Here is a 15,558-nt window from a genome sequence, read left to right as displayed (position 1 = left end):
CAGAATGTGTAATGCTTCATTGTGAGAAAAGAGAAAAATAAAAAAATTTGTCTTGGGGATGATACATGAATAGCAGAATAACTCATATAATTGACAGTGCCCATTGAAGCCCACATGTGAGCAATTGTTCCTAAGGAGATAACTCTAGTTAATACAAAATTGTTCATATTAATGGAAAATAAACCAGGAAAAAGTCAACCTCCACAATATACTGATGATTTATTAGAAGCACACAGATGAGCATAAAATAACCATATAGATACTATAAATTCCATTTCAAGTTTTCACATACCATCCTTTATGAACAAATGCTGTATGGAGTTTATCAAGGAAGTAATTGAAGCAGGAATATTTTGAAGTTCAAAGGTTATATGTGATACTTTAATGATATGGCCATATACATAAACTTTATTCTTAATATGGTTCATGCATTTTGCCCTTTTGTGCTAATTATTATCATCTCCTATATAAAGCCAAACTCCTTAGTACTACATAGTATCTTTCTGTAGGTACAGCATCATTTCCTCTCCATGCCCACAAGCACCATTCTCTGACTCTGCATTCGTTCCCTCATTGTGTAAAGGTGTCATGCTCCCATCTCTCCCTGATTTCATACATTTTGTTCTATTGCAAAACAATCTGATCCTTCCTCTCATTTTTGGATAATCCCTCTCAAGCATCTGCTCCTTTTGGAATCCTTTCTGGATCCTTACAGGCTAAATCAAATGCCCTCTGCCAGAGATATCTCTATGATAATACTTAGCAACTGTGCCCAACTTCCTCCTCACACTATAGTAATGCTGGAGCCGGAAGCTGTGGTGGCAGCTTCTTAATTCAGCAGCTTCCTGGTTAGAGCTAGAGCCAGACCAAGGGTAAGCAGGGTCTGCATGTGGCTACAGGGCAGAGGTCAGAGATGAAACGCTCATCTCACAGCCAGAACAAGGTAAGACCAAGAGTTATATTATACATGCAGGGTCAGAAACAGAGAAGAAGCAAAAAGTTGTTTGTGGGTACAAGAGGTAGAACTTGGGAAGACTTCAGAGGTAGCATGCAGTCAGAAGAGATGGACAGTGCAAAGAGCTGTTAGAATCCATAGCTGATTTTTCTTTGTCTTCCACAATTCTCAGTCCCCATCCCAACAGCTTAAGTGCAGAGTTCATTACTCAATTTCCACTATGGGACCTGCTGCACAGTTGGTAGACAGCATATTATCTGTTGAATTACATCGAGCTCTATTAACCATTCTTTAAAGACCATTTTTTAAAACCTCTCATGTTGGATACTTATCTAGGAAACCTTCCCTTATCCCCACTGATAGGGATTTTATTCTTACATATATTCATGATGTGTTTTTTGGAATTTCTCAGTCTCTTTCAGCATTCCATCTTGTATTATTACACATGTTAAGTGTATTTGGATGTGTGTGTGTGTGTGTGTGTGTGTGTGTGTGTGTTTCTAAGTGTATCCACTCTAGTGGATTGAAGATCCTGGGATGGGGATTGAGAAGATTGAAAATTACAGATTTTCTATGTGACTTTAGGTGGCTGCTGTGTGTGACTCTTATTTCCCACCATTTCTAATATGCTTTAGTCCTCATTCTCAGTAATGGAGATATTGAAAGAAATGGTAGAAAGAAAAAACAAGCTTATGTGGAATCCAAAGGTCTAGTCTAGCCTCTTCAAAGGAAAAGTGAAGAAAATAAATATGTAATCCTTGACTAAAGTTACTATAAGAACCAACCTGTATTCTTTTGTGCAAGATAGAATTTTGTTTTGATCTAGCTATCCTGGTTGCCTGGTCTTACTTTGCATTGGCTATGTAGTTGGGATTTGTAGTATTTTTGGGATTTGAAATTAGAAAGCCATGTACCACTTCTACCTTAGTCCTCTGATTGAAGTGTAGCTCACTGTAATTAAGAACTGATGGTTAAAAAAAGAAAAAAACATCTGGGTTTGATATGTACCAGGGTGTGATGTATATGCATGTGTGTCCTCATGTATTTATAATTATCTGTTTATCACCTATTCATGTTTATTTTAGAATGAACAAAGAATAAAGTAGAATATTTTGAGATATTTGTTTAGAGATCTAGTACTGAGCTCCTCAGTATTGTAACCATTAGCTATGTGTTGCTATTGAGCATTTGAAACATGGCTATAGGGATGCCTGGGTGGCTCAGTGGTTGAGCATCTATCTGCCTTTGGCTCAGGGCATGATCCTGGAGTCCCGCATCAGGCTTCCTGCGTGGAGCCTGCTTCTCCTTCTGCCTGTGTCTCTGCCTTTCTCTCTCTCTCTCTCTCTCTCTCTCTCTCTGTGTCTCATGAATAAAATAAATAAAATCTTTTTGAAAAAAAGTAACACGAGTTGTGCTATAAGTATAAAAAAATAAACAACTTTGAAGGCTTAGTTTGAAAAGTGTGATACATCATTAATATAATTTTATGTTGGTTGCATGTTGGAATGACAGTATCTTTTAACATATTTTATGTACATAGGTAGTATATTATTAAAACTAATTTTATATGCTTACTTTGACTTTTTTCATGTAGCGACTAGGAAGTTTAAAATTACATGTGTGGCATGCATTATATTTCTGTAAGATAGCATTACTCTGGTATATGCTATAATTTAGTTTCTTGTACTTTAAAAACACCGCAAGGAAGATGTGAGAAAATTTCCACTCCAATAGAGGAGACAAATTAATTCATAGTCTACTGTGCTGCAGGCACTGAGATTTTACATGACCTGTTTCATTTAATTCTCCCCAAATCTTACTAGATAGGTGTTATTCCTATTCTAATATAGGTAGATTGGGGCTCAAAGCCCATGATCAGACAGCTACTCTCAATGAAACTTACTCATATGTACCTGACTTTAGAGGTCATTGTCTTTCTACTAGACAACACTCTCGTCTACCTTTCCTTTTCAGAGACTAGCACCATATGCTACCAGAAACTCTAATAACACCCACAGTTGTGAGGTCTTACCAGCCTGTTACTTCAAAATAAGGTTCTATGTTCTTTGTCACCTAAATGAAAATAACATTTAAGTCTCTCATATGCCAAATTATCTGGAATTCCAGTCTTCCCATGGTTATCCACACCCCCATGTAATCATAAATGACCAACAGTTGTTTACTGATGCCTGAGTATTGATCCATTTGTCTTATGGATTGACAGTAGAATGGAAACTAAGATACACTCTTGAACCTGGAAGGCCACCTCACAGCCTGTCTAGAAAAGAGTTAATTCAGCAAAGGTGGTTTCTTTGCTAATGCTGTGTGACAAATTACCATTAGTGGATTAAAACAACACCCATTTATTAGCTCCTATAATCTGTAGGTCAGAAGTCCAGCATGTCATTGCTGAATTCTCTGCTCACAGTTATCACATGGCTGAAATCAAGGTGCCAGCAAGCCTGAGCTCTCATCTGGAGACTATGAGAGAAAAATCTGCTTTCAAGTACATTATTGTTGTTCTTAGTATTCATGCTCCTTGTGGGTATAGGATTTACGTCCCTGTTTCCTTGTGGCTGTCCACCAGGGGCCATTCCCTGCTTCTAGAGACAGACTGTATTCCTTGTCAGGTGCTGCATATCCCATTTTCAAGCTGGCAATGGCTTATCAAGTCTTTTTAAATTTGAATTCAATTCATATCGATTTGATTTACTTTCTTTTTGCTTTGATTTTCTTTGAATTCTCCCTCTGCCACTAGTGGTAGATGAGTCTCTACTTTAAGTGCTCTTGCACTTAAATGAAATGGGGCTTACCTAAATAATAATCTTTTAAGGTCAACTATGAAATATAACATAACATAATTATGGGAGTATCTTGTCCCAGTCACAGGTTCCAGGAATGAGAGAACAGCATATGGGGGGTCGGGGGGTGTGGGTGGTACATTTTCTGCAGTCTGCCCACTGTAGTCCTGGGGATTATGTAGGGCATGTACCCCACCACAGTGGCACAAAGCAAAATATCAGAAGTCTCCCAGCTACTTAGCTTTGGTAGTCACAGGGACAAAAGCAAGAGCTGTATTACTCTCAGGCAGTAACACTTGCCAGGGAAGGAATGGAGGGTGGGACGTGAAAGATTACTTTGTGCTGCTTTCTCTTTCTTCCGATTTTACCCTCAAATCTTACTCATCATAAACTTTCTTTGTGAAAGCAACACTAAGGTTAAGTGTGTTAGGTGAAACTGTAACATTTCTGTCCCACCTGTTTGAAGGGTAGCAGTGTCCAGACATTTTGAGGTATGTTGGAGCTTCCATGTCTCCTCTTGCTGAAGCCCTAGTAAATTGCAGAGAATGGCTTCCTAACAGGTCACTGGGGCAAATTATAATGATTTCTCTGAGCCAAGGAGCTTCCTCAAGGTGCAGGTTCCTCCCAGCACAGTGTGGACCTCAGTCTCTCGGTTACCTGCCTTTTGGATTCTTTCCCCACTCTCATATACCAGTCTGCCAGTACTACGCTCAAAATCCACTGTGGCCCTTGCTCTTCCTGAGAACTCACCTTTCATTAAATGCTAGTTACTGAAGTTTTGTTGGTCAAACTTTGTGCTCTCTTAAGTGCCACATCCCGTTTTTCTTTATTGCTACTATTGTTTACTTGAGAGGTTTCTTACAGCTGAGTCATTTTTAACATTTTCATTACATTTTAACATTAAAAAATGTACCAAGGGAACTCTTCTCACTATCCTATGTGAAAAATCTGAATTACCTGCCATATATACATGTTAACTGTAAGAAAAAGAAAAAAGAAAAAGAAATTCTTAATCATTGGTAATCTCTAACCTGAAATAGCAGAATGATTCTCAGAAAGATCCTTTCTTCTTTTCTAGTTGTCCCCAGGGGCAGGCATTTTAATTACAATTCCAAATATTTGTTTTTATTTTTGTTTTGTTTTATTTTTGGTTTTTGTTTTGAGCTGAGGGGCTTTAATGCAATTACAGTTGACCTTTGGACATCATGGGACTGAACTGTGTGGGTCTGCTTATTGATGGATTGTTTTCAATAAATATAGTACAGTACTACAAATATATTTTCTCTTCCTTAGGATTTTTTTTTCTTCCTTAGGGTTTTCATAATAACATTTTCTTTTCGCAAGCTTACTGAAATCTAAGAATACATTATAAATACATGTGACATACAAAATAAGTGTTTTATGGGGTGCCTGGGTGGCCCAGTCGGTTAAGCTTTGGACTCTTGGTCATGATCTCAAGCCCCGTGTCAGCCTCTGAGCTGAGTGTGGAGCCTCCTTAAGATTCCCTCTCTCCCTTTCCCTATGCCCCTTTTCCCCCTGCTCATGCTCTCTCTATATATAAAAACCAAAGAAATATGTGTTAGTTGACCATTAATGCTATAGGTAAGACTTCTGGTCAACAGTAGGCTATTAGTTAATTTTGTGGAGAGTCAAAAATTAAACATGGATTTTCAACTGTGTCTTTAACCCTGCATTGTGCAATGGTCAACTAGACATCTCAGGCTATGTGTTGGAGCTGCATGTACCCCAAACTACCTCTCCACATGCTTGCCCACTCCACCCCTGCTCCTGTTAAGTGTATCACCTAAAATTATCCCCCATACCACCATAGGTATGCAATAAACAGAAAACACTGATCTACTCCCTCTTTCCCAGAGACCCACCTCAAATTCCTTTCCCTCTAAGAGACCTTCTCTGACAATACAGACCTCAGTGATCCCCTCCACTGCATTCATAAGGCTGTGTCTAATTATTCAAATGTTGCTGTATGACATTTCATTAAGGACAAGGACCATGCTTTATACCAAGTTTTCCCACAGCACTTGGTATGCTACCTGGCAAACAGCAGGCATTCAGTGAATATTTGTGGTTTGATGAACAGCAAGGGGCAGCTCTGGGTAAAAGTGTGAAGCCAAGTTTGACCTATGTTCTTCTACCTTTGACTGCTCTGTCACAGAAAGGACCATAGATTATATACTCCTCTGAATTAGTCATTTTCTCCTTTCTCAATAAGTTTCAGATGTTTCCTGATTTTTCTCGATCTTTCCAAATCACACTTCATGTGTTCTATATCTCATTATCATGTTGACTGTCAGCTAAGGTATTTGATGTTTGCCAGTAGGTTTTATGCTGCTTAACTGTGTCTTATAAAATTTTTTTTATCTTCTATCACATCCAAGACAGACCATGTGTACATAATAGATGTTTAATTGATATTTATTGTATAAATAAGTGAGTACATGTTATATTGTTTGTGTCTTGCAGTGTTGCTATCTTTAGGAAAAAGTACAAAATCACTATTTCATGTACCATTGGTCAAGATGATTTACTAACTTTATTAATAAGTATACAAATGCTTTGTGGTTTTGACTTGAAATAATAAAAATGAAATCTTCCTTCTGCCTTTCCTCCTTTTGGACCACTTGGCCACTTTAAATGTTCCTTTCAAGGAGCAATGTAAGTCTCAATAGCTTTACACAGAACTGATGGTTCCTTCTCTGTATTCTGAGCACACCACACGTACTTCTGGTTAGGGGTGATCACATAATTTATTGCCAAAACCAGGACACAATGAGAATGAAAGTAGGCACAAAAATCTATTAAGACAGGATAAGGGGTGTCCCAGACAAACCAGGATGTATGGTTATACTACTTTGAAAGTAGCTATTTGCTAACCATATGTCTTTTGTCATTCAACTGTAAAGCTATTTATTCTAGGTCTGGGCCTTATTTCTCTTAGCTTCCTTTTTACCTAGAACAGTGCCTGGCACATGGTGGTGGTAGAAGACATGTTAGTGCCTCTTTAAGAATGTTTATTTAATTGCATATTATACTATCTTGATGTAGAGCTCAAACCATCCCATTTGGGTCCTATTATGAGCCATTTTCTCAGCATAAAAATATAGGGCAATGAGCTTAATTATATGCTTGTGTAATGATAGTAGCTGGCATTTACTAGCATTTAGCATGTGCAAGGCCCAAGGCTAAGAACTTTGGTTGAGTTCTCTTGTGGATTTCTCACAACAATTCTTGGAGGTAAGTACTACTATGGTCCCATTAAATTAGAAGAAAAGACACAATTTGAAAGATCAAGAACCTTGCTCAAGGTCACCCAGCTAATTATGTAGCAGAGTTTCAACGCCAGACTCTGATGCCAGACACCATCTCTCCTACATGTGAGAAACAGCTGGTACTACATTTTGGAAAGTGATTTAAAAATATTAATACCATACTTCCAGGAAAAATTCATGTGCTTTTATGTGTTGAAAGGAAAATATATTTAACTAAGTAAAGATTGCAGAACCAGGTCAATGTGGCAACTATGTAAGGTCATGAGTAAGGATAGACAAACATAAGCTTATTGTGGTTGGTGTTAATGTTTCCATCTGTTATGACACAAATGTACCCTTAGTTTTGTTGGGGATCATTTCTTGGTAAAGATTTTTATTTATTTATGCATAAGAGAGAGAGAGGCAGAGACACAGGCAGAGGGAGAAGCAGGCTCCATGTAGGCAACCTGATGTGGGACTCTATCCTGGGACTCCAGGATCACGCCCAGGGCAGAAGGCAGGCGCTAAACTGCTGAGCCACCCAGGGATCCCCAAGAATTGTATTCTTAATTAATTTTTTTTTTCTAGTGGCAAGAGAGCTGTAGCAACTGAATTAGATATTATCAGGGTATTCAATTGCATATGATGTATTATAAACATAGGGGAAACCTGAAAACAAAATGTTCATATAATGAATGTTAACCTTTATGAATAAATGATAGGAAATGTTACTTTTAAGGCATTCACACAAAATGACTACATTTGTGATTCAAATGAAGGGTTACAAACATATATTAAGTTTAGGGATTTTCTGGGGGTTTTTTTGTTTTGTTTTGTTTTAGCATCCTACATTTCTTTTAATTTTGAGGTAATTATAGATTCACATGCAGTTGTAGGGATTTCCTGTTTTGTTTTTTTTTCCCCTAGGAAATTTTTAGAATCAATATGGCTTTGAATTTCAAGCCAGAAAGCTTCCTCTACTTTATTAGGTTATTCCTATTTAGTGAACTAGGATACCAGGATATCCCTGGTCAGAAAAACTGTATTAAAGTCAAGTTTTCACTGTACTCAGGGTAACTATAAAATTAGAATGCTTATATTATAATGTAGATAAGGATCTATGGTTAACTGATAGGTTGGGACCAAGAGCAAATTTAAAATAAAAGATTGGTCTTTTTTCTTGCACTTTTTATCATCTCAGTGGATGTAAACATTTTTTTTTTTTTCATTTACCCTATGTGCTGGGGTACCTCAGCTGAACAGAACGGAGGGAATTCCATCTTGTATTGGGGAAGACATGCATTAAAAGATAAACATACAATATAAATAAATAATAAAGATTGTTGTAAGGTTTAAAGCGTCATGGAAAGAAAAGAAAAAGGGTTGGGGTGGTTTCAATTTTAAATGGTGTGGTCCTGGGGGATGGTGGCTCAGCGGGCTTTGGCCCCTGGCATCCCGGATGGAGTCCCACAGGCTCTCCGCAGGGAGCCTGCTTCCCCCTCTGCCTGTGTCTCCGTCTCTCTCTCTCTCTCTGTCTCTCATGAATAAATAAAATCTTTTAAAAAATGAGTAGTGTGGTCCGGCTAAACATCACTGTTAGGGTGAGATTTGAGCAAGGAGTTAAAAGAGGGAGAGTGGACACTGAGGAAAAATGTACCTAAGCAGTAGTGTGTCTGGAATTTTCAAGCAAGAAAGGGTGATTGGAGCTAGAGTGAGACAGGTGAAGGGAAAAGGCAAAACCCAGGGCTTTGTAGATCACTGTAAAGACCTTGGCTTTTATACACAATGAAATAGGGAGCCACTGACGGATTTTGGCCAGATGAGACAGGAGCTGACTTTTTCTTGTAAGAGAATATTCTGGTTGTTGCTCTGACAATAGACTGAGTTAATGGTGGGCAGAGAGACCATTTAGCAGGTCATTGAAGTATGATCCAAGTCAGAGAAGATGGAAGTAATGCACCGATTGGTCTGATTCTGATTTATTTTGTCAGGCTTGCCTGACAGGCTGGGGGTGAAGATCAGAGAAGAAAGGGAGCCAAGGACTCCATAAAGCATTTGTTCTGAGCAACTAGGTACAAGGACTCTGGCTAGGTCATGAACTGCTTTTTGAGCAAGGGAGAATTAAAAAAAAAAAAAAAAAGATTTTATTTTTTATTTATTCATGAGAGACACAGAGAAAGAGGTGCAGAGGCAGAGGCAGAGGGAGGAGCCGGCTCCCCGCGGGGTAGGGAGCCCAACGAGGTACTGGATCCCAGGACCCCAGCCAGGACCGCCACCTGAGCCCACGGCAGACGCTGAGGCACTTCGTCACGCAGGCACCCAAGCAAGGGAGAATGCTAAACTTAGGGGAAAAAAGTAAACTAATATGCACTAATATAGTCAATCCAGATGGAGGAGACGTCTCTGTCACTACCATCGTATTCCAGGTGTCGCAGGCCTTGAAACTGAATGTAGGCATTTGGTGGAATGTTGACTGCCGGACGGGCACTCTTAGAGGTGTTTCTGATTTCTGGGATATATAAAAGATACAGCTAAAGAAGGCTCAGAGATCCAGGAGAGCAGTAATTTCACACTCCAGAAATGTCAGATGGAAGTTCTAGGCCGTAAAAAGCCGGCTAGTCAGGACAGATTCGCCGATCCTGACGTTTCCATTAGTAAAAAGCGGTGGCCGCAGATTCCAGGGCGTCTTCCTCGGCGGCGCTCCCCACAGACAGGGGGCGTGCCCCGGGGCTCCGCGCCGACCCCCGCCGGCCCGCAGCCGCCGCGGTCCCCCTCCCGCCGCAGGCACCGCCCCTCCGCGCCAGCCGCGGGGCGGGGGGCCAGGAGGGGCTCGCGTGGCCGTGGTCGCCATCTTCCGGCGCGTCCTTTCCCGCGGGGGGCGGCAGCCCGGGCTCTCCGCCCTCCTCTCGCCTCGGAGCGGGCTTCCCAGGCGGCGCAGCTGGGGGGCGCTGGGCGTCGCGGGGTCGCGCGGCGGAGCGCGACGCCCAGGCGGGGCCGGGGGGCGGGGCCGGGGGCGGGGCCGCGGCCGGGGGCGGGGCCGGCGCGGCGACGGCGGCAGCTGCGCGGCGGCGCAGGCCTCCCGCGGCTCTCGGGGCACGCGCCGCCTCTCGCTCCGCCCGCGCGCGAGCCTGAGCAGGGGAGGGAGGGGCCAGGAAGCGGCGAGCGCGCCGGGGAGCGCAGCTGCGGGCGTGGGGGCGGCAGGAGCCGCGGAGCCGGCACCGGGAGAGGCTGCGGCTGGAGCGGGCGGCCGAGACAAAGGCGCGGGTGAGTGCAGGGGCGCCGGCCTGGGTCGCGCGCCGCCCCCCTCCCTCGCGGCCTCCTGGGCGGGGGCCCGCAGCCTCGAACACCCGCCGCCGCCGCCGGCTCGCTGGGGAAGCGCGGCCGGGCCCTGCCCCCCGCGCGCTGCGGGCTGTGGGCTGAGCCTGCGGCTCCATTTTTCAGGTCTGGGCGAGGTCTTCCTGCGGACCCTGCCTTCAGGGTTTTCCTGCCCAGTCCTTCCGAGACCCGGTTTACACGCTCAGTTCAAAATCGTGGACGGGCGGGCGGCTGGGGGAGCCAACCGCCAGCTTGCAGTAAAATGGGAATGAAGAGACCCCCCGTCTCCCCCCAACTTCGCAGGTCTGGGGGCGCGGAGGGCGGGCGGAGAGAGCGGGGTTTTCCAGGGTGAGGGTTTCGGGGTGGGGTGAGGGGGGCGCCGGACCCCTGCCTCCCGAGGCGTGCGCGGGTCTCGCCGCGCTTCTCCCTGGGCCGCGGACGGAAAGCCCGGGCTGACCACCTCCTCGCCCGAGCCCGTGCGACTCGTACAGGTTGTCCTACCCTGCGCTCGCCGCTTCAGTTGTGATTTTCTTTTTCTTTTTCTTTTTTTTCGGGGGGGGGGGGGTAACGGGTGTGGTAGGTAGCGGCTCGCCGATGCCGCCTTGAAGAGCCGAAAAGCCCCGATGGGCTGACTTCGTGTGTACTTGAAACAACATTGGGATTTCCTTTTAGTGGCTATGATTTTAAAGGATAAGCTTTTTGTACGGGGATTGGGTGTGACGATGTTCAGTTTCCAGAATTGACACACGTTGTTAGAGAGCCGGGCTTATGGTAGGTGCTCAGTAAAACATTTGAATGAATGAACGGATCCTGAAACCACAGAACTGATTTCACAGGTAGGAAAACGTAGACACGTACCCTCTTGACTCAAGGAAGAAACGTTGAGGAACAACATGTAGTTACTGTTTATATGCTTGTTTTCACCCACTGTGTAGACACACACACACACACACACACACACGGCGTTGATGATCAGCTGTGCTCAGTGTGGTGAGTGTAGAAAATGTAGTTGAAATGTGGGATTTTTTCATTTTGAGGAAGAGGAGGTAGACATTTTCTGTTATTTGAAATTAAGTGTCGTTTCTGATTTCTTGTGAAAGACTGAGGGATTAAAGAAGAGGTGCTTGGATTGTGTTTTGTTCTTCTGAGACTGCCAAAGTCTATTTCATTGTGAATAAAGCAGGCAGTGTGCTTCTGGCGGACCATGGTGGCCTGGTCTTCATTTGCTTTTTTGAGCTAGAGGTGTCTAAAGTTAGGGGGAAAAGAAAACTGATGTACTAATTAAACTCTACCGTTTATTCAACCGGTATTCATTAAGCACCCATTATGGACTGGCACCTGTGTTGGTTGCTGAGTTTCTAGAAGCAAACAAAACCCACAATTATCGCTTTAACCTGAGCGTGAAGTTCTTTCCTCATTATCGATGTTGCAAGTAAGGACTGTCTTACTTACACCCCCCACTGTAGACTTAAAGTTGGGAAAGCTGGCAGGTGGACTGCAGGAAGTGCAGATCCATAAGTCTATTTAAAGGTTAGTAAATAACTACATAGGGCTGAGATGATTGGGTTGCATTTTGCTGGTTTTAGTAAAATCAGTCTACATTTTAAAATGAAGGGAGGGAGAGGTTTAACAACTATTTTTTGTTTCCTCCTTCCATAGTGGATGATTTTGGTACTGTATTTATTGAAGAATAATGTACTTGTGGTTGTTTCCTGTAAATAATCTTTGTTATACAACATTTTCTATTAAAAAAAAATGTCCAAGGAGAAACACTGGATTCCTTAAAACAAATGTTTTAAATAAACCACCTATTTGGATGCTTTATTTTAACCTTTTAGTCACTGTTTACAGATAAATATGATATTGACTTGATCATGCTGAAAAGGGAAGGACTACTAGTAATAATTTGTGGTTCCATATTTGGACTTTCCCCACTAGTATTGCGACTGTGATGGAACTCTGCTTAATAAAAAGAGAATGTGCTTTGTAGTAGTTCTGACCATAAGGTTGCATTGCCTGCTTTTGTCTTTATACACATAGAATTTTTTTTTTAAGTGCTTGTTTTATTTGGCCTCATTAGAAGGTTCCAATGTCATTTTATGATCATTACAAAATAATGTAAATTAACTTTTTCATAAATGGCATTTCAGTTTCAGTGAACCTTTTTAACTTGTTAACACCTTATACATTGTTGAAGATAACATGTACTTTCAGATAGAACTTTCAGATTTTTAGATTGGCTGCTTGCTTTTTGTGGTTGTTGTGCTTGGGAGTAATATGGAAAATAATCCCTTAAATTTTAGTGGTAGATGTATTTTAAAATGTATACTTCTTATAGGAAGAGTTACTTTGACAATATACTGCTGGTAGTCTGGGCTGATGAGAAACCTAATATAGTAGGTGATAATAGCGATGTTTAAAGATAGTGTCAGCAAGCTGTGATATGTTGAGTAAAAAATGCTTGGTGTATTTTGTCATCAGAGTTCGTGACTGTCAACAGCATTGAGACGTGTTAAATTTTTTTCAAGAAATAAGAACCCATGGTTAGGTTTTTGTACCTTAAAAAATACTGTGTTTTAGAAGTATTAATTCTCCTTTGGAGTAGTTTATAATGCTTTGGAGTAGTTTATAATGCTTTGAGTCTAAATAAATTCCAGGATCATTCCATTTTATAATTGTTGGAGTATTTGAAATGTTGATGCTTTTTTCCTCGGGGTTTATGTGTGTGTTAAACTATGGGAGTAGGGAGTTTGTTAAAAAAAAAAAAATTTTTTTTAAAGACCCTTGAGAATGTTTTACGAAGTGTTTTCTTTATCAGATGTGGTTAATGAAGGGATTAAGAATGATGCCCTTGGGGATCCCTGTGTGGCTCAGCGGTTCAGCGCCTACCTTTGGCCTGGGGAGTTCCAGGATTGAGTCCCCTGTGGGGCTTCCCGCAAGGAGCCTGCTTTTCCCTCTGCCTGTGTCTCTGCCTCTCTCTCTCTCTCTCTCTCTCTCTCTCTCACTCTATGTCTTTCATGAATAAATAAATAAAATCTTAAAAAAAAAAAAAAAGAATGATGCCCTTGAAAAGCATTGCAGCTGTGCTCTTGTTTGTTTAGGTTGTTAGAGAGTATCAATTAGCATTTGTATAAAACATTTCCAAAGTGCTTTGCAAGTAATTTCTCACATTTATTCCCTAGGGCAGGTTGCTATTACATTTTTATGTCCTAGGTGTCATTTTTTGGAAGTATTGAGGTTTTCATCTGCTTTAGGAGTCTGGGGTACTTTTGTTGATGCTTTATATTAAGGTTTTTTTCTCACAATTGGAAATGCATGTTAGTTTTCATCTGTTACAGTGTTCTTTTTTATTTTTTTTATTTTTTTTATTTATTTATTATAGTCACAGAGAGAGAGAGAGAGGCAGGCTCCATGCACCGGGAGCCTGACGTGGGATTCGATCCCGGTTCTCCAGGATCGTGCCCTGGGCCAAAGGCAGGCGCCAAACCGCTGCGCCACCCAGGGATCCCTGTTACAGTGTTCTTAATCCCAGTTCTCATGAAATATTTTAATATTTTATTGAAAATGTTAGTAGTGTTTTTGAGAGGAACATTATGCGTTTCCTGTGTATTCTTGAGAAGAACTGAGTGTGTGTGCTTATCCTTAATACTGAATTAGGTGAGGGAATTTATCTTGATTTTTCTTCCATACCACGTGGAAAAACTTGGAATTTAGCTTATTAATAATTAACTTTACGCATTCTGCTACCTCACTTCAAAGCTTAAGAATACTTGAACTTTTCTATAATACTGACAAATCATGAACAGAGCAGGAATTAGCTGAAAGAGTTGTGGGAATCCATCCAAAGGGAGTTTCGGAACTGAAAGCCAAAAGACTTGGTAATAAGTTGTCTTTATCATGACAACATAAAATACCTGCAAATGTGTTTTAGTCAAAATGGATTATAGTAAAACAGACTCCCTCTTTTTTTCCTAGAAAGCATTAGGTAACTCCATGTTAAATTTAGGTGTTTTTGAAAATGACTAAATGATGAGCACCGATATTTCCATTTTATAGCTTACCCAATTAGAAATTCATGTTAAGATTTCTTGTTAAATCTTTGAATTATTGTAAACATCTTTTAGTAAAACATATAATTTTGTTCCATTTAGCTTGGTAATACACTTTCACTTTTTGCTTAATAAAGCAAAAATGAATTTTTTGTACATTCTGCATTGTGTATATTTTGCACTTATTTGTGGTGGGAACCCGTATTTGTGGAACTGGTATGTGCAATGGATGGGACTTCATAAAGCTTAAGCAGGAAACAACTCTCTCTTCCTGTACCTTCAAACCATTCCTGTAGGTTGAGTATTTCCCTGCTCTGGATGAGCTTTTAGGAAGATCAGTTGCTTTTCTAGTTAGTTTTAGGTAATAAAAATTCTTGTGCTTACTTGTCAATGATAGTGTTATTTTAGTCAGTAGAAGGCATAGCTCAGTATCACATTCAGTGTTAAAACTCTTAGACAATTTAGAACTTCTCTTTCTAGCTCAGAGCTTCTTGAGCCCTAGAAGCCTGCTTTGGAGCAAGAGTCCTTGTAGGTGTCTGTTGTTTTACCAGCTCCTCTTCACTGCTGTCCAGATTCATCTTGTCCAGGGTCCACCTCAGTGGGGAATAGAATTGGGGTGAGAAAGGTATGATTTTAATGTGACTCATCCTGTTTCGCTCTGGCATTGGTGCCTTCTGAATCAGGCAGGTTGGGATCCCTGGGTGGCGCAGCGGTTTGGCTCCTGCCTTTGGCTCAGGGCGCGATCCTGGAGACCCGGGATCGAATCCCACGTTGGGCTCCCGGTGCATGGAGCCTGCTTCTCCCTCTGCCTGTGTCTCTGCCTCTGTCTCTCTCTCTCTGTGTGACTATCATGAATAAATAAAAATAAATAAATAAATAAACAGGTTGCTGCCAAGATCCTTACCTGCCTGCCTGTTAAAAAAAAAAAAAAAATGAATCAGGCAGGTTGTTCAAAAGTGGACTTTCTCCAGAAGTGCTAGAAATGGTTTTCTTGGAAATTCCATGTGTGGGAACCTCCCAGCTACAATTCTTGTGATATAATTCTTCTATTACAGTCCCTTCACCTTTCAGTTTCCCTCAGCTGCAGCCTCACAACGCCCAGGAGAGGTTTTGCTTGTCTTTATAATAGTTCTATAACTTTTTAACCAGACCTGCCCTTTGCTAAGGTT

The 15,558-nt window shown here is 41.6% G+C and overlaps 1 protein-coding gene across 6 annotated transcripts in view; it reads left to right on the top strand.

Moving 5' to 3' along the window:
* Positions 1-15,558, top strand: part of CDC42SE2 (CDC42 small effector 2) — a 162,721-nt gene that overhangs the window by 39,837 nt on the left and 107,326 nt on the right. For 3 of the 6 annotated variants that reach the window (XM_041761794.1, XM_041761793.1, XM_041761789.1), the window contains exon 1: positions 10,132-10,289. The exons of 1 other annotated variant lie outside the window; for it this stretch is intronic. The gene's annotated coding sequence lies outside the window, so the exon portion shown is untranslated. Of the gene's footprint in view, positions 1-816; positions 944-10,130; positions 10,290-15,558 lie in introns of those variants that run through there. 2 more of the 6 variants (XM_041761791.1, XM_041761790.1) reach the window with 2 other exon arrangements.

Source organism: Vulpes lagopus, chromosome 7, assembly GCF_018345385.1.
Source record: "Vulpes lagopus strain Blue_001 chromosome 7, ASM1834538v1, whole genome shotgun sequence".
Lineage (NCBI taxonomy): Eukaryota > Metazoa > Chordata > Mammalia > Carnivora > Canidae > Vulpes > Vulpes lagopus.
Note: the sequence above shows the minus strand (reverse complement) of the source record. Positions and strands in the feature narration are given on the sequence as shown.